General features: G+C 50.7%; 1 protein-coding gene across 7 annotated transcripts in view; it reads right to left on the bottom strand.

Moving 5' to 3' along the window:
• The window catches only part of NAV1 (neuron navigator 1), a 250,152-nt gene that overhangs the window by 98,143 nt on the left and 124,826 nt on the right, over positions 1 to 27,183 (bottom strand). The gene's annotated exons all lie outside the window — the stretch shown is intronic.

Genomic DNA, 27,183 nt, shown 5'->3' with positions numbered 1-27,183 from the left:
CAACTCAGACCCCAGACAACGGTGCAATCCCGAGTGGGGAGGATGTATGGGTGTGGCCGCCACCCTCAGGATCCTAAATGACCAGGGTCATTTTATCTAACCTTGGTTTCCAGGCAGAATATTAACATGGACAGATGAGAAGAATCTACAAAGAACAAACAGAAATTTATCCCATCTCCTTTCCAGGGTGAAAATAACATTCAAAAGACCAAGGAGTGCCGAGCATGAAGAACTCAAAGAACTTTCTCCATCCTTCTATCAATCCATCCAGTAAATCTTCATCAAACACATACTTTGTGCAGTCCCTGAGGACACCAAAGTGAAGAGGTCCTGTCCCTGTCCCATGGTTTGTCTTGGACTTTGGGATCCAAAGTCACCGAATGGAAGCAAATCCCCCAATGACTCCCTGAAAGACAACGTATGGAGAGTCAAAGACCTACAGAGAGATGATGGCAAAGCAATGGAGAAAACCCAAGAATTCTCATTCTCAGGCTACTTCCCTTTTCCCTCCAAACCCTCCGCGGTTCTCTCCTGGTCAAACTGCCCTCTCGATCCCTTCCCGACCCACAGACTCAGCATGGGTATGAGATTCCTTTTGCTGCCAAGGGGAATGTTTCTGAATCCCTTCAGGAGGCACTTCTTCCCCCAGGAATGAGCTCAGGCTGGCTGGTAGACAGCTGCTCCGTCTTGTCAGCCGAGGGAGGCTGGGGAGGGCAGGTAGGAAACCAGGCAGCACCTCTTCTGAGAACCAGCTCCACATCCAGACCCAAGTACCTCTCTTCTCCTCTCCCTAGGGGAGCCTATGGGAGGCCGCTGCAGCTGCTGGTAGGATCACTCAGGGTCAACATCATGTATCCACCCTCCATGCTGATGGCAAGAAGGGACAAATGGCAGGCCTCCATGCTCTGAGCTCCGTCCCCAGCCTGTCGTCACTTCTGAGGTTGCCAGTGCCTATTTATCCTGGCAATGTCACCTTGTGAGCTGCTCCATGGCTTTAACTGATGGCTTGGCATGGAGCACAGACAGGATCAGAATGTGTATACGTATATTTTTAACGCTTGGTTCCCAAATGCCTGTGTGGGGACCAAGAACATCGCGCCAAGGTGTGGGGTTCCGGGCCAGGGCAAGTCTTTCTATGGGTTTGGCAGAGATGAGGGAAAGGCATGCATAACTCCAAGGGGTGTGCGGTCTCAAAGAGGAAGGTGACCGAGAGTTACTCAGAGACTTGTGTGTGTGCCAACCCTGTGCATATATCATCCAGCTGAATCCTTACGTTCACGGGAGATTTGTGCTACCATCCCCGTTTTACAGATGGGAAAACCGAGACCCCAAAAGATGAAAGAAACTGCCCAAGGACACACACCGTAGCACGTAGGACAGAGCAGAGTTGAGCCCAGGAAGAAACTGCCATTTCTCATTACGTATCACCGGGCATTTTTGCACCATGGCTCCCAATCACAGTGATGGCACATAGTAGGTGCTCAGTGGACACTTGAAGAATAGATGGATGCTACCACCAAAAAAATTGTCAAGTACATTTAAAAAAGAATGGATAGATACATGTCCCTTTAGGAAGTTGTCTTTTTTTTTTTTTTTTTAAAGGAAAAATATTGGGGCGCCTGGGTGGCGCAGTCGGTTAAGTGTCCGACTTCAGCCAGGTCACGATCTCGCGGTCTGTGAGTTCGAGCCCCGCGTCAGGCTCCGGGCCGATGGCTCGGAGCCTGGAGCCTGTTTCCGATTCTGTGTCTCCCTCTCTCTCTGACCCTCCCCCGTTCATGCTCTGTCTCTCTCTGTCCCAAAAAAAAAATAAATAAAAAACGTTGAAAAAAAAAGATTTAAAAAAAAAAATAAAGGAAAAATATTTAATCCACATCGTAGTCTGTATTCCTTAATGCTCCAGGCCCTGGGGCATGGCGGGTATGGGTGTGTGAATCTGGATCTTAATGCTCTAGTAGTGACAGAAAGGGAGACCCTTTCCTACTCCTACTTCTCACTGCCCTAATCACAGTGCCTTCTTTCCCTGTATCTCTTCCCTCAAAGGCGCCCCTAGCCCCCTACCTCATTTCCACAGCAGTAGAGCAAGGTGGGGATACCCCAAAGTCTCACAGACTTGCCAAAAATTAGAGCCACAAGAGTCCTTGGAAGGGACTCAATCCAACCTGGTCGTAGGAGAGATGGGAGGCTGGGGTCCAGTGAAGGGGCAACTAGCTGGAGGTCAGAGAGAGACATTAATGGAAGATCTGGCATCAGGTCTCCCTGCACTGTAGCTAGAGGCATACACAGGAGGAGTCTGGGTTAGAACCTGATTTGTTGGAGGGTGACCTGGACCTGCCATGTGCTCCCAGGCCTGGATGGGTCCTGCAGAGGCTACACCCTGAAGCTCCCTCCGTGCCCCAGCACTGTCCCCTGGTGGCCATCTTGGGCATACCTCTCTACTTCTCAAAGGCTCAGCTCACGATGGCTCCTGAGAAGCCTGGCTGTGCTCCGCATTTGTGGGTGACGGATACCTTCCTAGAGGTACAGCAGCAGCCCCACGATGAAAGGACTGACGTGCACGTAAAGGGAAGGCCTCTGGAGCTCAAGAGGCTGCAGAAACTTTGCCTAGGTTGGGGGGCAACTTGATGTTCATATCCATGACCTCAAAGCAAATCTTGACATATTCAATCTAACAATATGAATCAAGTTGCGTTGGCAGAAGAATCCACCCCATCCCTCATCCTTGCTCACTCCTGACCTTCACTCCATCCACCTCTGAGCCGCATCCCATAAAGAGGCTTCACCCCTTTCTCCCCATCTCCCATGAGGATCAGAGATGGGGGGAAGGTATCTGAGGCACACACTATATTTTGTGATGATAACCGCAAAGCTTGATGGTTTGTTTTATTGGATAAGTCTTGGTGCCTCAGAGGTCACCTCCATGTGTCTTTGTCAAATGTTTGATCTGGGCGTGGGGCAGGCACAGGGGACACAATAGAGTACAGACATGGCAGAGAGGGAGGGCCCGGTACTCCTCTCCTCTCCTCAGTGTCCCTCTGTGTGGGATACACTCAGGACACTCCCAGCCTATGCGGCATTTTTGTGCAGATGAGAAAAAGGCATTCTCAGGTCGACTCTGCTAGGGTCCTGCTTTTGCTGAGGGCCATGGTGTGGCCAGCAGAACACCCCTTTCGCATCCCTTGGACACTGATCAGAGCACCTCTCGCAGCCCTACTCTAAGGGTCTGGGATGCTCACTCTTAGCTGCTACAGAATAGGGTCCTGCTGCAAGAATGGTGTGTGTGTGTGTGTGTGTGTGTGTGTGAAGCAGGGTTGGACAAAGGCCACGCAGGGCTCCTGCAGCTCTGGGTTGACAAGGAGGTCTACGAGGGGAGCTCATGAGGTTGTCCTGGGCCGCTGCTCCAAGGCTTTCCCTGCAAAAAGAGTGTGTGCGCTCCCCTGGCTCAGGAGAGAGCAACAGTCTCCCCCAACCCAGCCATCACCATGGTAACTCACAGCTGCCACAAACAACATCACCCTCCCAGCATGCACTGGGCATTGCAGGGTAGGATGGTGTTTCTACACACTGCTGCCTCTTATACAAGACCAGAGAGCACAGTTTGTCATGAGTCTTTGGGCCAAAGCACCGGCAGTCAAATAAACCTGACACATAGGTGCACGCACACGCAAATGCACGTAATGCCAGTTACCGAATGCTTACCTCACGGCGGGCATGAACCTGAGTGCTTTCCCTGTTTGTCTGACTCCAAAGCTCCTGTTCTTTCCACTGCAATACGGGACCTCGAGATACACACACACACACACACACACACACACACACACACACAACCTACTTGTGGTCCGGCCAGCAGTTTGTGGGAACCCTCACATTCGAATCACACACGTGCAGGTCTGCAATTCTGCAGACATTCGCACGGAGAGATTTATGTGCACCTGTCTGTCTTCCATTGTAGGTGAGGAAGGCAAGAGATGAAAACAGTTGCACAGGGGTCGTTTACCTGGCGAAGGGATGGCGCACTGGGAGAAGGCACTGTGCATGTGATGGTAAATCAGGAAAACAAGCTTCCCCAAGAAGGCAAGAGTATGAACTTGAACGAGACTGTGAACTGACCAAGAAATGGAGACACCGGGGCAAGAACAGACAGGGTGGTGTAGTAGCAAGAATATAGCCCTTAGAGTCAGAAAGACTGGAGTTCAGATCCTGCACTGTGCTTTCCCAGCGGGTCCGACCTTGAACAGGGCATCCCAGCTTGCTGCAGTTCTCCCCTCTGTAAAGCTGGGAGAATAGGGGTGCCTCCCTGGGAGGGTTGCTATGAGAGTGAAAGTGCTAATTCATGTAAAGTGTTCTGCATGGCGCTTGGCACACAGTATTTGTCAGAAGGTGTAAAGGGGGTAGGTGAGCAAAGGGCACACACTCCCGCTGCGGCTCCAGCTGGGTTCTTGGTCCTTTCATTTGCAGGTGGGTGGTGCTGTCCCCGCGGCTCAGGTGAACCCTCCTGCCTCCTCTGGGCCCTTGCTCTGGCTGGGGGAGGCCCTCATACTTGGAGGTAGGCAGCGGATGATGTGGAGACAAAACGCTGTCCCTGAGTCATCGGGCCCGATGACAGCCCTGCACCGTAGCTATGTTACATCTTCAACTCCCGCTCCCCTGGAGCCCGTCTCAGCCATGGGAAATGCTGGGTCTCAGCGGCCTTCTCTGGCCACCAGTCTGACATTGATGTAGTAATGAATGGGGGCCTCCAATGCTGGGTAATAACCCCACCAGATTTAGGGAGGTGCAGGGAGGAGGAGGAGGGATGCCAGGGGATCCATCACCCAGCAGTCAAATTTACCCAGGTGCGGTACAATTTTAATTATTAGCTGACGATTAAGTAAACTCACTGTTGAAATCTTAATTACTTCCACTGTGTTTCAGAAACCACATTAGTAGTTTAGCCCAGGGCAGAGGACTGGGTTCGTGTCTGACTTCTGCACTGGCTTTTGCTGTGAGTGGCTGGGCTCAGTGAGAAACAGCAGGAGAAATGGAGGCGACTCAAGAGGAAGAACGTTTTCAAGCCATGGCATTTCAGAGCTCGGAAGAATCATCTGCCCTCTCATTTTATAGATGGGGGGAAAACAACACATCACTCGGGCCCAGAGAGGGGTAAGACTTGTCCAGAGTCACCCAGGTTGCGAACGTCACGGCCGGTGCGTTCTTGGCCCAGGGCTCTTTGTACCTGAGCACTGTGTCTTCTCCCTGGGCTGTGGGCTAGGAGTGAGAGGCAAGGACATGTGTCACCAGAGGGGGTGATCGAAATGTAAATTACGGTTTGGGATGTTCTGGAATAGATCCACTTAGATATCCAGGCTAGACTAAATGACCTGGGAGATTTTTGTGTTTTACCACATCACAACTAGTATTTGTGGAGGACATTTTGTGTTTCCAAAGAGTCAAATAGCTTTGGGAGGTGGAATCACTTTTATTTTTCTCCTCTACTCAAGGACACGCACCTTCAAAGTCCATCCGTGGCAGGTGATGAGGGCCCACCTTGGGGCCGTCCTTCGTCTGCCAGGTCTCAACCCACTGCTCAGAGGTTGCACTACATGGTTCTTGCAGCCGGCAACCCTGCACTGGATTGACTGCTATCTTGGAAGGAGTCTTGGAGGGTTCAGTCCTGCGGGGTGGCCTTGAGCAGGCACTGAAACCGGTAGGGGACCCAGCACCGAACTCCCCCCTGAGTTCAGACAGAGCAAGAGACGTCTCCCTACAATCCCATCTCCTCCCGCCACCCCTGTCCTCACCTTCTGATGACCCCAGAGGCCCTAGAAAGAACACTGGGTGGGCCTCCATGCAAGAGGCACCTCCATCCATGGAGCACGCAGGCGGGGGACGATTTGTTCTGTTACCAATTCTGTCATTTCACTTATCCCCCCACGTACGTCACAATATTGTCAGAGGTGGTTGTCACAGAATCCTGCAGCATGACAAATGACACACCTCTGGTTGTTGAGTGCTCCTGCTCCCTAGAGGAGCTCTGGGGGCACTTCATCCTTGCCCCAGAGAATCCTGAACCCTTCCAACCAGCGTGTGAACTCAACTGAGCCAAGTGTACATGGCCCTACAACTAGGTGCTGCACGGGGCAAAATACCTAGAAAGAGCCAGGACTAAAGAAATAACACATTGGCCACATGGATGTGAGGCGAGGAAGGGAAAACCAGGAGATGGAAGCAAAACCTGGGGCCAGAGACAGGGGCAGGAGTGGTCACTCCTGGCCCGGGACTGCCAGGCAGGTGTCTCCAGATCACCTAGTGTTTCCATTTTGATTGAGTCACAAGGCATGGGTCAGAGAGTCTTGGCAATGTGTCTCCACTGGGCACTGGGCTAAGAGGAAGGGTGAGGCAGGGGGTGTTGGGGAGGAAGGCAGCAGGCAGACTTCTGGCTTGCCCTTCCTGAGGGCACACACTAATTAGCTGTGAGGTCTTGGGTAAATGACTTCCCTTCTTTGGGCCTCAGTTTCCCTACATATAAAATAAGGGAGTTGGTGTAGGGGTTACCCACGGCCTCTAACCAACTCTGACTGGCCCTACAGCTCTGTAGTGAACCCCACACAAGCATCTTTTCTCCCAGCATCTTGTGAACCCCCCACAAGCATCTTGTGAACCCCAAACAAGCATCTTTCCTCCCAGAATGTGTTAAAGATCAAGTGTAAGAGTGTCACCCCTGGAGATTATGATTTAAGCCTGGCTGAGAGGGGGCCAGGAATCCGCATCTTTGCAAGCCCCCAGTGTGGACGATATGATACAGGAAGTCACATTTTGAGAAATTCTGACATCTTGGTGCACACCACCAGAACAGTATGTCTATCACAAAATGGGGGCTGATTTCCCGATGCCAGGCCACTGGGCTGTGTCCTGGGCCTTCAGACCAAGTCTACTCCCTGGGCACTTGGGCACACACCCACTGTTCTCTGGGAAAGCCCACTGCTCCATCTCCAGGCTTCGGATAAGAGGAGGCATTTATGTCCTGCTCCTCCCAGGATGCCAGCCGCAGTCCAGCCCCTGCCAGGTTCGCTGCTGCTGAGGAGGGCCACAAGGGGGCGCTGCCGGTCCTCAGCCGGCCCTGGCCTTGCTGCTGCCGCAGTGCTGCAACACGGGCAGCTGTCTTGCTCTCAGGCTTGCAAGCAGCTACTAGAAGGGTCCTCTTCCCTCTGCATTCTGCTTAGCACACCTCCTTTCCTCCCAGGCTCTGCACTCCCGGGGCTGGCATCCTTCCCCCGACTATCATCCTTGAAGAAGAGCCAAGAGTTTGCAGCACCTACTTTGGGGGGGCCTGTCTTGCTCATGGGGAGAGTGAGCAGTGCTTGGCTTCTGAGGGGAGTCAACTGGCCCTGGGCATGGGGGGGGGGAGGTGGTGGGGGGGAGGGGGTCCAGGGATCTCTGGGTTCCACTTGGCAAGCTCAGATCCAGGGCCAAAGTCTCAGAGAGACTCCAGCTGGCCTACATAGTGTTGCCAGTGGGAAGTGGATAAGGGTTCCGATCTGTGCTCTGGAGGTCTCGCTCTGCACCTCTGCAGTGCCCCTGAGGCAGGAAGCTTGCCTGATGAGGAAGGAGATGAGTCACCCCCTTACACCCCCACCATGCCCAGCTTGGCCCTTTCTGGGGGGAGAGTGGCAGCCTCTCTCTGTAGCGAGCGGGAGGGAGGAAGCAAGCCAGAGGGCAGCTCCACAAGGCTGCCCAGGGCCAGGCCAGCTCAGCCTTGCTCAGCTGGCGAGCAGGTACAGTCTTTGGATGTGAACTTGGAGAGTGAGCATTAAAGCTCCAAGGGAGAGAGCAATACCGCCACAGACACTTCTTAACGCTTAGCACCAGATAATTGCCTTAGGTAAGCACTGCGGAGGGCCGAGGGCCGTCAACGGTGAGAGCTGCGGGAGCAGGAGTGACAGCTGCCTGGATAGAGCCCTGTGGGGAAGGGGTGCTGGTTTCCTAATCCTATCCTCTTCCCTTCCCCGCCCCCACGTCCCTCCACATGTCAGGTTATAGGATCAAGAGAGAGGATTCTCGACCATATTCCATCTTCTCTCATTTAAAGACCTGGGCTCCAGGCTCAGCTGGGAGGGAAGGCCTCCTGCAGGAAATGAACTGCCTGCCTCCGCAGGAGACGTGGTCCCCCCCTTCCCTGACAGGCCCTGCCTCTCCTGCCCAGTGGACCTCGAGATTTACTGGCAATGTTTTCCATTAGTGATGCTGCCCAGACCCTACATGCGACACCCAGCTCCAGTGACGTTGCTGCTGCCGGGGAGCCGGGAGTGGTTGTTACAGCCACAGTTTACACAGCAGAGAGATGGTCTGCAGGCAAAGCGAGGAGGGGAGAGGAGGCACGGGAAAGGGCTGGGGGCTGGGCCCAGGCGTGCACAACAGTTGAAAGGTGTCCAGAGATTTCTGATTGTGAACTAGTAATATCAGTATTGGAGAACTCTCCTACAGCACCGCGTGCCAGGCACTGGTCTAGAAGCTGGAGGTACATCAGCCCATTTAGTCTTCGTGACGACCCTCTGAGGCAGTCCAGCTATTACCCCAGTTCTACTGTAGAGAAAACCGAAGCCCAGAGAGGTTAAGTAAGCTGCTTAAGGTGATACAGCAGTAAATGGCGAAGCCAGAATTGGACCCAGATAGGCTGATTCTAGAGCTGTACTATACAATATTGTAGTCACTAGCCACAAATGGACATCTAGGCAGATACATAGATGTATCATTCACATTACATAACAATCACCCTTTTAAAGTACAATTCAATGGTTCTTAATTCATTTGCAAAAGTTGTACAACCATCACCACTAATTCCAGAATGTTTTAATCACCCCCCCCCCCCAAAGGACCTCTATACCCATTAGCAATCACTCACCACCCTCCCCTTGCCCGGTCCCTGGAAACCACCTGTCTCTATTTTGCGTCTGTACAGACTGGCCAATTCTGGACATCTCTTATAAATATAATCATGAATATTGGTGGCTGTCAGGGGCTGGGGCAAGGGGAGAGTGGAGAGTGATTGCTAATGACTGGCTACTTAGTGCAATGCTGTCAACGTTCATTCACCCTGTATCATGTATCACTGCTTCATACCTTCTCATGGCTGAACAGTTTTCTACTGCTTGGATAGACCTTATTTTACTTATCCATTCATCATTTGATGGGCATTTGGGCCGTTCGCACTTTTTGCCTATTGTATGCAGAAAGCTACTATGAGCATTCATATATAAGTCTTTATGTGGACATACATTTTCCTTTGTCTTGGATATATGCCCAGGAGTGCAACACTGGGTCATACGGTCATTCTATGGTTAACGTTCTTGAGGAACTACCACGCTGTTTTCCAAAGTGGCTGTCCTTGTGGCACCTGGCTGGTTCAGCTGGTGGAGCGTGCGACTCTTGATCTAGGGGTTGTGTGAACCCCATGCTGGGTGAAGAGATCACTTAAAAATAAAATCTTAAAGGGCGCCTAGGTGGCTCAGTCAGTTAAGTGTCTGACTCTTGATTCTGGCTCCCGCCAAGATCTCATGATTCATGAGATCGAGCTCCACATGGGGACACTGTGCTGACAGCATGGAGACTGCTTGGGATTCTCCCTCTCTCCCTCCCTCTCTCTCTCTCTCTCTCTCTCTCTCGCCCTCTCAATTAGCACACGTGCTCTCTCTCTCTTCCTCAAAATGAATAAACTATAAAAAGCAACAACTACAACAAAAACCAGAAAACCAAAGTGGCTGCCCCACTGCACATTCCCCCCAGATGCGAGGGTTTTTATCTCTTCACATACTCCCCAACACATATGACTGTCCATTTCGTTTGTTTTTTTTTTTTCTTACTATTATGGTCACCCAAATGGGTGCGAAGTGGTATCTCACCATACATTTAATTTGCGTTTCCCTAATGACTGATGATGTTGAGCATATTTTATGTTTAAATTAATTAAAATTAAATAAAATTTAAAATATAGGGGAAGCCCGGGTGGCTCAGTCGGTTAACCGTCAGGCTCTTGGTTTCCGCTCAGGTCACGATCTTGCGGACTTCGTGGGTTCGAGCCCCGTGTCGGGCTCTGCGCTGGTAGCACAGAGCCTGATTGGGATTCATTCTCTCTCTCTCTCCCCCTCTCTCTGCCCCTCCCCCACTTGTCCTGTGTCTGTCTCTCTCAAATAAATAACCTTAAAAAATAAAATAAAATTCAGTTCCTCAGTTGCACTAGCCACCTCATCACAGCTGGCTCGTAAGCCCTAGAGCCCAGAGAGAGATCATTTCCATCACCTCAGAAAGTTCTATTGGGCAGCACTGCTAGAGCCCCCTGGGCTTGGACTGGACTCACATCACCAGCTGTTTCTAGAAGGTGTTGGCCCTTGATGGAACTCTCAAGTCTGGCATCTCCATTCTACAGATGGGGCCCATCTTGAGGTTCATGTGCCCTGACGCTGGAGACCAGAGCAGGTCAGACAGAGACTTGCCAGAGCACTGATCTGAGTCAGTGGCGGAAAGCAGCCAGCAGCAAAGGCGAAGGTGTGCTTTGGCTATGTGCTCCTGTCACTTAGCTCCCCCAGATCTTTGACTTCACTTCCTTTTTTTTAAAGTTTATTTATTTATTTTTGAGAGAGAGAGAAAGCACGATTGGGAGAGGGGCAGAGAGAGAGAGAGAGAGAGAGAGAGAGAGAGAGAGAGAGAGAGAATCCCAAGCAGGCTCCACGCTGTCCGTGCACAGTCTGATGCGGGGCGCGAACCCACGAACCGTGAGATCATGACCTGAGCTGAAGTTGGACGCCTAACCACCTGAGCCACCCAGGTGCCCCTGACATCACTTCCTTTCCCAGGACCTACCAATGGCCAAGCGACAAGAGGCACTGTCTCTGAAGTTACTGCTCTTCTGATGGGAGACCCACCCCCATTGTGCCTCTGCCTGTATCAGAACTTCAGGCTACGGACCTTCCCGAGTTCCCCCACCTAGACCTGGCAGTTCCCTCTGCAGCTATGTGCCCCACCTGACTCCCCCAGGAGTGGCTGCTCTTTAGCGAGAGGACAAGTTGAACGGATAGACTACCACTGCTTTGGAAGCACCTACTGACCCCAGGAGCTGCTGGTGTCCACCTGAGCCATCTCCGCAGGGCCTGCCCTCTGGGAGGCCACAGTTAGGAGGCTGGCATGCACGGCTGTGGCCATGCATGCATCACCAGTGCATAGGGGCCTTGCTGTTCGCTGGGGACTGGTTAGAAAATGATGAAGTGGGGCTGGACTCAGCAAATCAGGGAGGGGCTCCTGACAGAGGTGGCCAATGATCTGAAACCAAAGGAAGGGAAGGAGTGAGTCTGACCACAGGCAACAGAGCCAGCCCCTGATTCGGGAATGGTGTAGCCTAAGCCAAGGCTGAGCCACAAGAGAGAAAGGACTGACTCTGAGTGTTGGATGGCAGGCGGCCACGGGGCATAGAATCAGCTTTACCACCAATCAGCCTATGACCTTGGGCAAGGTACTTCATCCCTGAGCCTCAGTACGCTTACCTATAAAGTGAAATAATGACACATACCGCCCAGAGCTATTGTTCAGATTTCACATCCTCCCCCCCACCCACCCCCCCCCCCCCCGCCACTCGATCGTGACCTCTGGGAAGGCAGAGACATGGCATATTCATTCTGTATCTGCACACAACACCTCAAATCCAGGGCATGCTCCCCTCACTGATTCAAACAGTGCAATGGGAGAGGGGTGTGGATTTGGGGTGGGGTAGTGTGCAGGCAGAGAAAGAGCAGATGTGGGCTGCTGCTACGAGGTATGGCTGGTCTGTATATGTGCCAATATAGTCAGCCCCTGCTTGTGCAAGCCTAGAAAAGGGTAGACACTAATACTCCTGAGACAACAGAGCTGGCAGAAGCCTTGGAGGTTGTTTCACGGAAGAAACTGAGGCCCGACGGAGTGGTAATGACTTGGTCAAGATGACACAGCTTGCTGATTTCAGAGCCAGGCTGGGGGCCGGAGGAGGTAGCAGTCACGCTTTAAGGAGATTCCAGGGAGGAGGTTGGGGACAGGGTGTGAGCAACGCAGGGCTGCCCCCCAAGGGGGAGGTCTCTTTGCCTAAGAAGGCTGCTCACACTTCCTTCTTCCTGAGCCTCGGCTCTGCCTACAGAGCATCTGCTCCTACACCAAAGAGCTGTTGTCTCCCTGCCTGGCTGCCTCCCTGGAGGACTCACATTTCTGGAAAAGCCTTCTATGTCACCGATCCCTCAACCCTCTGCCGCCTACCACTGGGGACCTTCAGGCTCAGCCCATCTGCCACCAACACGTCTCCCCACCTTCAGGACGGTCCCACTACCCACCGAAAGGACCAAGCTTGGACAAAGGCCCAGGCACTCCCCCCATGGCTTGGGCACACACTAAAGCAAGAAGGAGTAAGGTTAGCTTTAAGATTTCCAATTAAGAAGGCAGAGAAATCTTACAGTGAAACTTAATAAGGTTGGCTAAAGAGTTATTAAAAAGCAGGCAGTGTTCTCCGAGGCAGGAGGGGAAGGGGAAGGAAACAAATATTTACTTAGTGTTTTCTACGTGCTGGGCATGATGCTAAACACTGACACACAGTCCACGGCAGGTCACAGTGCCTGCATCATTCCCTGTGCTTCGTCTCACGACACAGACATTTCATCATCTCCCATCATCCCAAGAAGAAGGGTGAGCACAGCACAGTAAGATATTTTGAGAGAAAGAGACAACAGCTACATAACTTGCATTACCGTATATTGTCATAACTGTTCTGTTTTACTAAAAGTTATTGTTGTTAATCTCTCACTGTACCTAATTTATTTTTTAAAGTATTTAAAAAAATTTTTTTTAACATTTATTTATTTTCAAGAGACAGAGAGAGACAGAGTGCGAGAAGGGGAGGGGCAGAGAGAGAGGGAGACACAGAATCCAAAGCAGAGTCCAGGCTCCGAGCTGTCAGTGCAGAGCCTGACGCGGGGCTCGAACCCACCAACGGTAAGATCATGACCTGAGCCGAAGTCGAACGCTCAACCGACTGAGCCACCCAGGTGCTCCTTTAAAGTTTTTTTTTTTTTTTAAGTTCATCCATTTAGGGACGCCTGGGTGGCTCAGTTGGTTAAACAGCCGACTTCAGCCGGTCATGATCTCATGTTCGTGGGTTTGAGCCACGCATCGGGCTCTGCGCTGACAACTCAGTCTAGAGCCTGTTTCAGATTCTGTGTCTCCCTCTCTCTCTGCCCCTCCCCCACTCATGTTCTGTCTGTCTCTCTCTCAAAAATAAGCATTAAAATTTTTTTTCATTATAAAAAAAGTATAAAGCTCACTTATTTTGAGAGGGAGAGAGAACAAGTGGGGAAGAGGCAGAGAGAGGGACATTCACTGTCAGCACAGAGCCCAATACAGGGCCTCGAACTCCCAAACCATGAGATCATGACCTAAGCCGAAGTCAGACGCTTAGCCAGCTGAGCCACCCAAGTGTCCCTCACTGTCCCTAATTTCGAAATTGAACTTTTTCAGAGGTAGGTGTGTGTAGGAGAAAACATAGCGGATATAGGGTGTGGCTTCAGGGGCCCACCGGGGGTCTTGGATCATGTCCCCTGCGGCCAAGGGGGGTGACTATACATTTTGTCCTTTCACGCAACAGCCATGAGGGGTAAGTATAACCACCCCCGTTTTATAAATGTTTGGCTCAGAGAGGCCAGTTAACTTCCTTCGGTCCACAGCTTAAGTGGTAGAGTTAGAACGTGAACCCGAGTCTGACTCTGACAGTCTGTGCTTTTTCCAAAATAAATGATAAATGACAACAAAGACAATATCGCTAGACACCAGGAAGCCTTTCCTGACTGACAGGCTGGAACTGTACTCCTCACATTCACAGGAAGAGGCCCGTCCTCCACGCCATGGAATGAATGAGCTATGGGACTGCCAGGAGACGGGTGGCGGCGGGGGGTGGGGGGATTGGGCCGCAGGCCAGGTCAGCGTTTCTCCACCTCCAAGACTTCGGGGCCGCCAGCCAGTCCAGGCCTTGCTGGCAATCACTGCTCCTGCCCAACACTTCCTAGAGGGAGCGCTTTCTCCCCACTGGGCTTTGTCCCAGCTCTGGAACCTGCAGATCTTCTGGCCTCGGAAGAACCTTCCTAGAGCATCTGGCAGGCAGGTTGCATGGCCCGCTTGCCAACCCCAATGGCTATGCTCGGCGGCTTAATCAGATCACTCAGAATCCTCCTCTTCCCTGCCCAATTCCAGGGCAGGAGCCTGGGAACCAGCTGTGGCCAAAAGCAGGGCTCCAGCACCACCCCCTCCTCCTGCCCTCCCACCCTTCCTTTCATGGGGAACATATGTGGGGGACTGAAGGCTCCCACCCCACCTCCTCCTGACCCTGTCCTGCCCCCACTAGCTGGCCTCTCACTAGAAGAGCCAAGGGGTCCCCACGCATCTGGAAGGGAAGTGTCTTCAGAGCTCGAGCACCAGGCTGGAAGCCAAGGCCCTTTGGTCCCAGTCCCAGCATGTTCTGGCACCTGGGAGCAAGTTGCTCGGCCCTTCTGGGCCTCAGTTTCCCCTTCTGAGAGAAAAAAAAAATTAATCCCATTCCCTCACTTGTGAAAGTGGGGGAAAGGATAGGAAAATAGAAAGGAAGTAAGCAGGAACTTATGTACTGGGCATTCTTCTCCAGAAGGTCCGGTGGGGTGGGAGACAAGGGTTGGGAGTCACTCTGGAGAGCCTGGGCCCACATCAAAGTGAAGCCCAGGGAGGGGCAGGAAGAAGAACCCAGGCTTAGCCCTTGGCCGAGCACCCCAGGGGCTGCAAACAACCCACAGTGGCCCAGGTCCCGTCCCACAGCCACCAAGACACTTAGGTCACTGTTTGAATGGAGCTGAATTCCCAGGAAAAGATCTCTCCTGGAAACTTCCGGGTCTGCCAAGCTACAAAGCCACATCTAAGTTGAGTGACAACAAATCCTTCCAGCGTGGAGCCCCAGCCCCTTCCCCAGACCTCACTTTCCCCCTGGCTGGCCAATGTATTAGGGCCCTTGGAAGAACCCGGCCTGGCTTTTTCTTGTAGGAGCCCTCTAAAAGAAGGGCAGAGAAGGGGTGAGAGGGAAAGAGCTTATTCTGCACGCTGAGTAAGGTCCAGCTTGAACCAGGAGCCATACACAGGGCTGGAGGGGGAGGGCCGGTTTGTCCCCGGGAAGTTCCTGGATTGGAGGCAGGGGCTGGAGAGGAGGTAGACATGGGCAGTGAGGCACTGCCCATGTGCCAAGAATGCCCATGTGCAGGCATGGGTGCACAGGGGACAGCCAGACGTCCTTGGCTACTTATCTTCCTCCCCGGTGCAAGGAAATGCTCTGAACCCATGGAAGCTGAAGCAGGAGGCCCAAGCATGGAGGAGGCTGGCCTGGGGCGAGGGGGTGGGAGGGGTGGATCTATTGCTGGGACAAGGCCAGGCTCAGAGGAAGGTTCTCTAGGAAAAGTGGACAAGAAAAATGAGCACCTAGGGCCTGGCCAGTCTTGACTCTTGGAAATCCATAGGCTCCTTTGGCAGAATTGATCTCATTTGCCTCTCTGCAGAAGCAAGGAGGTGAACTAACATTTACTACATGCCTACTGTGTGCCAGGCCCTTCACATTCCTATGTCATTTAAGCCCCATAACATCCCTGTGAGACGGGCACTTTGAGATCCCACTTTGCAGCTGTAGAGACCGAAGAGAAATTTGCCTTTGGCCTCAGCTATGAAGCAGCAAGGCTGAGACTAGAACCAGCTTCTCTGATTCCACTTCCGGGGCTCAGCCCAGTGAGTCACTTTGGTGACCGTGCGTCTCATTCATCACAGATTTTCAGTGAGAAAGCAACCCGAGAGAACAGAGCCCAGAGATAAACAGCCTAGCTATTTATGGCTCCCCTGATTGGCCTCTAGCGTTTGTCAATAGGATGTACCTATTCTTAGGGACGTACTGCCGACCAAGGCTATCATCCTGGGATTCCGAGCCTAGCTCACCCTGCCGCCACCGCAGCCAGGGCTGGGGGTCCAAGATGTGTTCTCCCTGCAAATGATCCCCAGCCCATCTCGGGGCAAGGGGCCCTGGCAGCTGGTGACCCCTGCCCCCACCCTCCCAGGGGTCATCTATCTTTAATGAGACAGAGGACTTGGAGGGGGCACCCCAGCCTCAGAAAAACGGTCAGAGAAGAGATGGGGAATCAATGCGTGTGCCTAGCTCTAGCTCCAGTCAGAAGTTTGTTGACAAAGGGGGTCCTCTGGCCCTCCAGGTTTCCTGGCCACTGCTCCCACTCCCCACTACAGTGAGCGGTTCCCCTGTACCCCCGGTCCTAACTGGATGAGCCCCGGTGATGATTCGGGGGCTGCCGTGCGTCTCCAGCTCTGTGCTCTGTACTGACAGGCGGTTGCCATGGGAACAGCTGGCCAAAGCTGCACTCCTGGGGACAGGGGTGGGCACTCCTGGAGACAGAGGTAAGCGGACGTGACTGAATTGATGTCTGTGCGTGTCCCCTCCCCCACCAGGAAGCCAAACTGGGAATCAGGCTGGGGAGAGAATTGTGTACAGGAGTATCAAGCCCTGGCCGGAGGCTGGGAGATGGCTCGGATGGTGAAGACCCATCCCTCAAACCAAGGAGTCCGAAGGCATGCTATCCATGCCACCGTGGGCCTCTAGACTTCAGTATCTCTCAGATGACATTCGAGTCCCTGGTCTGGCATTCAAGGCCCTCTACCATAATTGTGTGGCCTGATCTTCATTAATTCCCTACAATTTCCTCCACCCATTCAGGTTGATCTCTGCTGCCTCCCATTATTATACCTCTGCTGGCTCCACCGTTCCCCCCAACTGCTCCCATCTAGAGGGTCTTTCCCACTGGGGTGACCTCTACCCATGCCTCAATGTCCACTTCAAGTCCTGCCTCCTCCCAGAAGCCCTCCTAGGCCATCCTAGTGATCATCTCTTCAAGCTGCAGAAGCTCTTCAAGCTCTAGAACATTTGGTGTCTGAGCCACTCTTATCAAGGCACACATCCTATCTTTGCAGTGACAACTCCTGGTGGCTGTTGGTCTTACCTCCCTGACTAGACATGACACCTCGTATGTAGCCCCACCTCCACCCCAACAGCACCAGACAGCACACAGCAGGTGCCCAGGAAATGTTTAACTGATGGAGTAAGTAACTGTGTCCCCTGGAAAATGGAGACTTGCCTATAAGCCTGGCTTCCTGCCCTCAGGTAGGAATCACTAGTCCTGTCTTGGGGGTCCTGCTGGAGCCTGCAACAGGCTTCTTCCACAGCCTCTGTGTCTCACTATTGCCCATACTTCTTCACACATCGTTCTGCTTCCAGTGAGAATGCAGTGCCTGGGACATAGTAGGTCCTAAATAAAAGCCTGCTACACAATGCATCCCCTGGGCAAGTCGTCCGATGGTACATCCTCTATTCCACCCATCTGCCTCCTCTATCCTGCCTCATGGGTCTCTCAGGTTCTCGGGATGGGCAGGGAGGCAACCTCATGCCCCCACGCCATAACCTCCCCTCTCCTGCACTACCGTCCTGTCTCTCCAGTTCACTCCCTTCAGGAACCTCTCATGTCATCCTTCCCACCCCAACTTTCCAACCTACTGTCTCAAGTCTTGCCTTCTGACTTTCAAACACCAGCAGCTCTTATCTCTCTGCCAGTCTCTCCTGATTCTGCGAGTATCTGGCTTGACTCTCCAAAGGCAGGGACCAAGTTGTTCTGTAATCTGTTTCTGCAGGTACCTCATCCGGGGCTCCGTGTCGGGTCCCACTTGCAGGCGGCCTTCCAGATAGCCTACTCCTCATGGTGTGCCCAGCGAACCCTGACTTGTCCAGTCACACACGTGGGCCTTTGTCTTCCTCCCTGACGGCTCAGCCTCAGTTCTCCCTCGTCAGACACAAATCAGAGACAAACGGCTCCCCCGACACCATAAACGCTTTTAATGGAGATCAGAAACTCACTCTAAAGGTTTTCCTGCATTTTCTAGGCCATTACAAACTCCTATTACCAGGGAGCCACAGTGATTTTCCCTGGGCAGGCAGACATATATATTTTACTGGACACAGAACTCTTTAACACACATTGAAAAAAACCACAATAAAATTCACCATCCCAGACTCGTAAAGCTGGAGCTCTCTGTCACCTCACTCCAGCGCCCAGCTTACAGAGATTCTTTCCCTAAAAAAAGTGCCAACAAGCCTACGCAGCCAGCTCTTAGGCAAGGCTCCTCTGGGCTCCCAGGGCACCCGGTTTCCCCCAACACAGGACACGGCACTCCCCACGCTGTAATGAGGTTGCCTGGCTGCTTGTGTGTATCCTCCCCTGATGAGCACCTGTGTCTTCTGCTGTATCTCAAGCGCACATAACCCAGGCTCACGACATGTTTGTGAATGAATGAATAAATGGTCAAATGGCAGGAAGAAAAGACAGCCACAGAGCGGCTCCAGGGCTCAGAAAAAGTAGGGCGGAGTAGAGGGAGAGGAGACATAGCTCTGGAGAGTAAGCAACACACAAGTATGGCCCATGGCTAGGAGGGGCTGGGGCGCTCCCTTCTGGGCTGGCTTCGGGCGAAACACCACTCCCCGGTTCTGCCATTAGGCCCTGGACCGTGGCCGGGGAGGGAAAAACAACAGGTGACATCTGTGCTCCAACACTAAATGATGCTAGTAACTTTGGGAGGGTTGTACTCCGATATATTCCAAAGTCAAGTCCAAGTTTACCAGGGAGGCGTGCTGTGATCAATTAGCAGAGGTTTTATAACTTACAGGCAAAACTGTATTTACAGCTGGCTTACCCACTTCTTCTTTTAAGGATCTCCAGAAAAGGGGATTCCACAGTTTCCTAAACCTGAGCTGCACAAGCCACAGTCCTGTTCCTTAGCCAGGAAATAGGGACTGGGCTACGGGCAATTCTTTCGCCGCCCTCTGCGCCTCTGCTCAGGGCTAGTTTCAGGTTTAAGGAAACCTGAAACGCCTCGTTCCCCTCCCCATTCTCTGGGTGCTCTCCCCTTCTTCATCCATCCATTTATTTGTTTATCCACTAAGTGAGCATACTCTGAGCATCTTCTTGGTGCCAAACGTTGGGTTAGGCTCTAGGGATAAAAAGCTGGGGGCGAGGAAGAGGGTTGTTTTCGTGGTTTGGTCCCCAAACCTTTTTATCAGGGAAACTTCTTTGATGCTCCCGCTGAGACTTAAGGACACTCTCCACTGCAGCTGAGCAAGTGCTTGTGCCCATATCTCAGAGGTTCTCAACCAGGGGTGATGGTGCCTACCAGGGCACATTTGGAAATGCCTGGAGACATTTTTAATTGTCACAACCTGGGATGGGGTACTGCTGGCATCCAGTGCATAGAGGCCAGGGATGTTGCTCAATACCCTGCAATGCACAGGTCAGCCCCCAACCACACAGAATGATCCAAAATGTCAGTAATGCCACGGATGATCCCACTATACGCCAACTCTTTTCTGATGGATAATATTGTTAAGTACTCTCAGTGTTAACGACTCCCTCTGCCTGCTCCCCACTCCCTAGATTTTAAGCTCCCTGAGGGCACAATCCATGTATTGTAGTATCTGGAGTTGTTCGTGCAAAGCTACAGAGGGTCCAGAAACTCCTTGAAAGGATATGCAGGATCTTGTACTCATGTGAGATGTTCACTTTTCTGGGGAGCGGTCCGAGATCAGAAAAGCTAAGCAGCGTCGAGCTGCAGCCCAGTCTTGTGACGTGGACAGGCTATGTATACAGTGCACAGAGCGAGCTTGGAGGGCAGAACCCCCACCCGGTTGCTCTAAGAGCCCTGGCAGAGCTTCCAGCCCACTCCCATGACCATTCATACCTCTCTTCAAATCGGAGCTGGGATTCTGATCAGAAGGATAAGTGCAGCAGGCACAGCCCCCTTCCCTGGGCTCCTCTGTGGAGTCTCACCATTAGCACCCCTCCACTTGGAGAGTTCAAGACACTGAATTAGGTAAAGTAAGTTCAAACAAAAAGGAGAAGGACTTTGGCCTCAGAATTCCTTGAGAATGCTTTAGCATGTTCTTTCAGTGGGCGTGCTGGGATTAACTGCTTCTGGGAAGCCCATGAAGATACCCAGTTAATCTGCCGGTGGATCACATTAACTTGTACTCCATTCTCCCCATGTTTCCATTGGGCAAACTGAGGCCTTAAACTCAAGGTCATGGGTAAGAAGGTGATAACATCTAGCACCCCAGGTCCCAGCCTCTGCTACTGCCCTAACCAGCCTCCTTGTTAATGGACACAGAATTTATCAAAGTGACAGTCACTTTCATTCAGTCATGTCAGGGAGAGGCAACAGAGATCAAAGGGCATTTGACTCCCCGCTGTCAGCCAGAGATGCTAATGAATCCTTTGCTTCCGAAGACGATTATCGGACAGAATAATTCATCGCCAGTGATTAATTGGGCTAATTACGTTGGCTCTCAGAATCCCCTGAATAATTATTTTCTATCGGGGCGGGTGTCAGTGATAATTGTGTGATATCTGAGCCTCTTCCCCTGAGCGAAAAGCCTGCAGAAAGGGATTCCTGGTTTTGAACAGTGGGCAGGATGTAAATACCACAGGTGGCTAAGTTTCAGCTCTGGTCTGGTCATATGGTACCCATATTTCGCGTTGAAATCGTTTATTCAGGAAATATTATCACTTCTAATACCCTACTTCTAATATCTAATACTATCACTTCTAATAACCTCCCTCATATCCTCATTCAGCATATTTTTCAAAACAACTCTCACTTTTCCCAGAAGTCCACGACTCCATGGGAGTAGGGAGACCACAAGCTGTGTGAATTCTCATCCTTTCTGGGGGAGAGGGGTACCTCCCCCCCCCCACACACCCGCATACCTAACCGCCCAAAGCCCAGTCTCCTCCTGTGTCACCTCCCTGGCCACCTTCAGCCCACCAGTGAGGCAAGAGCCCCTACAACCTGCACACCTCCACAGCAAGCCACTTTATTCAGAGCATTTGAGGGTACCTCTGGCACTCTCTCCTTAAATTAAGAGTCAACAACCCTGCTGTGTGAACGGCTACAAAGACTGAGAGTATAGCAAAGGAATTTAGAGTTTATTTATTTATTTAATATTCACTTTTGGGGAGAACGCAAGTGGGGAGGGGCACAGAGAGGGGGACGGAGGATCTGAAGCAGGCTCTGCGCTGACAGGCTGACAGCAGTGAGCCTGATGTGGGGCTTGAACTCACCACCCGCGAGATCATGACCTGAGCTGAAGTCGGATGCCCAACCGACTGAGCCACCCAAGCGCCCCAAGAATTTAGAGTTTAAATGAAACTTACAACCAAGTTGATCTGACACAGGCAACAATCTGCATCTTCTCTTTCATGTTATGTGGCAATTAGATATAAAACGACTGGGCAGACCCTCCTTTTAATTATGTACAGCCCAGTGAGGAATGTTTAGGACCCCAATGCTGGAGGTGGTTAGGGCAGAAGGAGAACCTTTGGTTCCCACCTCCCCCTGTCCCCACAGGAGGTAAGGTAAAGAAACTGGCTTCTATTCTTCACATGTATTTTTTATTATCTTTCCTTTTTAGTGTTTATTTGAAAGAGAGAGAGAGCACACACGCGCTTGCACGTGGGGGAGGGACAAAGAGAGAGGGGGACAGAGGATCCAAAGAAGGCTCCGTGTTGACAGCGGAGAGCCCCACGTGCGGCTCAAAACCACAAACCGTGAGATCATGACCTGAGCTTAATGGAATGAGTCACCCAGGAGCCCCCAAACGGGCTTTTACTCTCATTCTCGCCATTCAGCCTCTCGTCTAAAATGAAGTAGGTTTCAGGAGAGGCTTGGATACCAGATCAATCAGTTTTAGGGTTCCAGTCTACACTGAACCAATATTCAGGGTAGGCGGGTGGGTAGCTTTACAATCCGACAGATCTGAGTTTCTTTTTTCTTTTTTTCAACGTTTTTTTATTTATTTTTTTTTGGGGACAGAGAGAGACAGAGCATGAACGGGGGAGGGGCAGAGAGAGAGGGAGACACAGAATCGGAAACAGGCTCCAGGCTCCGAGCCATCAGCCCAGAGCCTGACGTGGGGTTCGAACTCACGGACCGCGAGATCGTGACCTGGCTGAAGTCGGACGCTTAACCGACTGCGCCATCCAGGCGCCCCAGATCTGAGTTTCAATCCTGGCTCCACCATGAAGTGTGTAAACTCGGCCGAGAGTCTTAATGTTTAAAATCTCATTTTTATTTCACCTGTAAGATGGAGATAATGATAGTTTACTTCTCAGTAAACTCATGACTGAATTAGAGAGCACGTTCAAGTGCTAGCACAGTGCCTAGCACATGGTAGGTATTCAGACGGTAGTAGTTAATATGATCATTATCATTCTAAGTGGGAAAGCCCATCTGTCTTGGTCCACTTTGGTTATGAACCTAGGGGTCTCCAGAGGGTCCTCAGCTCTAAGCTCACACCAATCCTCCACCTCAAGGGGGGAAATTTGCTGGAGGACATAACACTCATTTCCACTCTCTCCACCTCAGGATATACAGTATTAGTATACCAGGCTGAGTGGCGGTATGATTTAAGAGAAGACATATCCTCTCCCACTTTCCACCCAACTTGCCCTCGGGGAAGAAAAAAAAAAAAAAAAGGACATCTATAAAACCCTCCTGTAGTAACTGCCTGGATTCAGTCCGTGAAATATATTTAGATTCAGTGGTAAAATCCTTCGAGTGAGGGTCATTGGTTAGTCATTCCCTGGTGTAATTTATGTAATACTGTATGTACTGGCCAAGGAGACCTTCCTAAATACGGTAAGCTTATAAATACTTCTGAAGGTGCCTGTCAACGACACTCAAATTAAAAAATTAAAAACAAAAAAGACTTCTAAAGGGAGAAAGGAAAAGGCATTTGGGATGAAGCTGGCAAGGAGCGAAAAGGTTTCTGTTAATGGCTAACTATGCATGTTTGCAAAATACCTCTCACACCAGGAAGGAGCTTCTGAATTGAGTGATGCAGCAGTTGCTGGCGAGCTTTTGCAATGGCAGCAAAAGTGCGCCTTGTCCGACCCCCAGTTCTTCCCGCAGTGTCCAGGGAGGGGAAGGGAGTGCGTTCCGGGGCTGGCAGGAGAGGCAGGCTGCAGGGGTTGGGCTATTCTCCCGAAAGAAAAGGACAGACCGCTGCCCAGAAGGCAATTTAAGGGCTCTTTAGGAGGCAAAGGTGGCGAGAGATAAGTAGCAAGAGAAGAGTCTACCTAAGGAAGCTAGTGAAATAAGCAAATGAACAGGGGTGAGGGGTGCGGGGGGGGGGGGGGGATATGAGGCAGATGCAGATAAATGCAACCTTGCAATACATTCACAAGACGTTCAGTGCAGCATGAAGAAATGTGGTTAGGAAATGCCGGGGACGCACTGAAGACAAAGTATCACGTGTAGTTAACAAGAGAAGAGGGTTTATACTACAAATATCCAAAATGGATTAACAAATCTCCAAAGGTTGAAAGTATTTTGTCCTATAGTTTAATCAGACTGCTTTCCCAACACCTTGACTAAAGAAATGTGTGTTTTGATGGGGAGTTTGGGGAAGGGCTGATCAGGAGGAGAAATGCTGAAGGGGCAGGGATGAGGGCAGCAAGACAATGGCCTGAGAAAAGTGAGTTCTTGGGGGGTTAAGAAGAGGGGCAGACATAGGGGTAGGTGAGGGATGTAGGTGGTAAGGACAAGCACCATGATTTTACTTAGGGTTAACATGACTCCCTCCCCTCTAGGCGGGCAGCACAGGTTGTTTGTACATTTCCCAACCCTCTTCTCCGGCTCTGGCCAGGTGAGTGTGGAATAAAATCATGAGCTGAGGACATCATGTCCTGTCGATCTGCGTAAAAGTCTCAGGCACTCTTTACAGGGACATTTTGCAGAAAGCAAGCTTAGAGTTCAGTGGTATTTTAGTTCACAGTGGCCTTAAAGACATGCAGCTGACAGCCTCCCCATGTATCCATCAGGTATCACTATTTCAGCTCAGGACGTTCTGAAGGATAGACTGGGGACAGAGTGGATTTGAAAAACATGGAAGGCTTGGATTCTACTTCTGCTGCTAATCGGCTATTTCCTGGACCTGTTCCTCGTTTATAAAATGATCTGAAAGCCATTTCAAGTTGATGGGCTCTGTTTAGAGTCATACACATGCCTTGATTGTCACTGCAGGGAAAGGAAGCACTGGCTGCTGGGCCAAGGGGGACAGGCAGGGCTGTCACTGAAGATTCTGCTATAGGCAGTAATGCATCGCAGACAGTCTGGCCTCACACTAGGAAGTATCAGGTGTTCAGGGAACCAGATACAGGGGGAAATGAACAGAAACACCCAAACATGGGGTAATGGACACCTTGGCGAGGATTACAGGCCGTTTCCTACAGAGCATCACCTCCAGGGAAGTTGAGAGCTAATTTGCCTCACAGCCCCAGGGGTAAGAGATATACAAGTCTGGAAATGCTGCACATCTATGATGGGGCAGGCCCGGGGTTTCTCTAAACTCAATTAAATTTAGCAAACATTTGTGTGCTTGCAACACTGTTTCTCAGCCTTTGGAGTGCAGTCTTTGGCTCAACCGTGGAGATTGTGATTCAGGAGAAATGGGGTCTTAAAAAGCTGTAGAAAGGAAAGGATAGAATGAACCACGTGGTACTAGATTGGAGTTAGAAATATCATTAGCATTGACTAATGTTTTTGATGTTAATTATAAATATAATTATACCTATGTGTGTATACACATGTTAATATATCCTAGCTCTGTCCACTGAGAGGGTTTAGAAGCAATGATACCCCAGTAGCAACGAGCACACACAGCACCCAAATCTTGGTTTCTAATACCATCTTTCAATTAAAGGAACAAGGGCTCCTTGGAGAAATAGCTGTTTCTTGGACTGAGGCAGGAATGTACAAGATGAGTCTGGAGCATCCTTATAGGGCCAGAAAGCAAGAGTGGGGAAAAAAAAAAAAAAGATGAGGGTGGGCACCTGGGTGGCTCAGTCAGCTAAGCATCAGACTTCAGCTCAGGTCATGATCTCATGGTTTGTGAGTTCAAGCCCTACATCAAGCTCTCTGCTGTCAGCACGGAGACTGTTTCGGATCCTCTGTCCCCATCTCTCTTTCCCTTTCCCGGCTTGCTCTCTCTCTCTCTCTCAAAAATAAATAAACATTAAAAAAATGTTTTTTAAGTATTTAAAAAAAGATCAGGGTATGTCAAAGGGGTGCGAGTACCAACTGAAAGAGCTCCCCCAACAGGCAACACTGAAATACTCTAAACGACAAATTTGAAAATGCAGTATTAGATCATAACCCAGAGTACAAAACATCCTGAGTACATACAGACCTAAGTAAACAAATGGAGAAGCATATACAAATCTCCTACTCAGAAGAATTTATGTAGATATTCACCCCTACTTCGGAATGTGGACTCCCCATAGTTACTTCCTTCTGAAGAGTACAGTATGGAAAGAGGAAGAAAAGAGTAACTTTGCAGTGGGGAACTTTACAATCACTACTCTAGTTAGATGATCAAGGTCAACACCAAAAATGACAAGCCACGTGTGTAGTATATACCCTTCATATGAGGTCACGAGAATGACACTCTACCTCTGTGGTCTTCACCCCCAGAACCCATAAAGCCCATCTAACCACGAGAAAAACATCAGACCAATGCACAGTGAAGGACATTCTACAAAGTACCTGACCAGCGCTCCTCCAAACTGTCAAGGCTATCAAAACTAAGGAAATTCTGGGGCGCCTGGATGGCTCAGTCGGTTAAGCGTCCGACTTCGGCTCAGGTCGTGATCTCGCGGTCCGTGAGTTCGAGCCCCGCGTCGGGCTCTGTGCTGACAGCTCAGAGCCTGGAGCTTGCTAAGGATTCTGTGCCTCCCTCTCTCTGACCCTCCCCCGTTCATGCTCTGTCTCTCTCTGTCTCAAAAATACATAAACGTTAAAAAAAAAAAAAGTTTTTAAAAAAAATAAAAAGAAAATAAGGAGATTCTGAGAAGCTGACATGGTCTAGAGGAGCCTAACAAGGTCTGATGACTAAACACAATGTGGTATCCTGGATGAGATCCAGGAACAGAAAAGAAAACATGAGGTAAAAACTAAGGAAATACAAATAAAGCATGGCCTTTAGTTAGTAACAATCAGCATCGGCTCATCAATTGTAACAAACGTACCACAGTAAATGTGAGAAATAGGGGAACCTGGGTGTGAGGGGTATGGCAACTCTCTGCAATATCCTTGCAACTTTTCAGGAAATCGAAAACTATTCGAAAATTAAGTTTATTAGAAAATAAAAAACGACACTGATGATTCAGAGGCACCGCCAGGGTGATCTATCATGTGGAAGAAACTGAAGAGAATACAGTCATGAGCGAGTGACACAGCCCTTGCCATCAAGGTGCATAGAGTCTGATCAGAGACAGAATGGGGGATTGCTGCCGGACGAGCAGACAAAAGAGCGAAAATAAATAGTTTCCACGGATGTGTGCTGTCAGAAGTACTGTTCATGGCTGAGGGCAGGGGGACAATCAAGAAAAATATTTTTTTAATTTTTAAATAATTTATTTTAGAGAGAGAGTGTGTGCAAGCCAGTGGGGGGAGAGGGGCAGGGCGGGGGTGGGGAGAGAGAGAGAGAGAGAGAGAGAGAGAGAAGCACAGAGCCCAACTCAGAGCTCGATTCCACGACCCCTGGGATCATGACCCAAGCCGAAACCAAGAGTCAAACACTCAACAGACTGAGCCACCCAGGCGCCCCAATCAAGAAAAATATTTTTAAAGGATGGGTGAGATTTTTACAGGTGGGGGGGGGGGCAGACTCTGGGAACCACAAGGTATCCACTTTGTCCAAAGGCTGGGGAGTGTTCCACACACGGTTCCATGGACCACTGGCCCTACGGAATATTCTGCCACAACAGGGCAAATTCTGCATACCGTTAACCCATTCCTAGGGAATCGCAAGGCCGATGAGTATGTGGTGAAGTCCTACAATAAAGAAACCTGTTTAACCTTGGCAACCAAGAGTTCCCTAGATGTATGTGACCACAGATCTTTTATTTTCAAGTAATGTCAATTAACAAGTTTCACACAACTCCCTCAGGGAAATGTCAGCAGACAGTCTGGGTAAGGAAGAGAACCCAGCAGCTAGAAAGGTAGGAATGTACAACTGCCGGGGGCCTTGAAAGT

This window comes from Neofelis nebulosa, chromosome 15 (assembly GCF_028018385.1).
Source record: "Neofelis nebulosa isolate mNeoNeb1 chromosome 15, mNeoNeb1.pri, whole genome shotgun sequence".
NCBI classification, from domain to species: domain Eukaryota; kingdom Metazoa; phylum Chordata; class Mammalia; order Carnivora; family Felidae; genus Neofelis; species Neofelis nebulosa.
The sequence above is the reverse complement of the archived record's forward strand: the minus strand, read 5'-3'. Positions and strand labels throughout refer to the sequence as shown.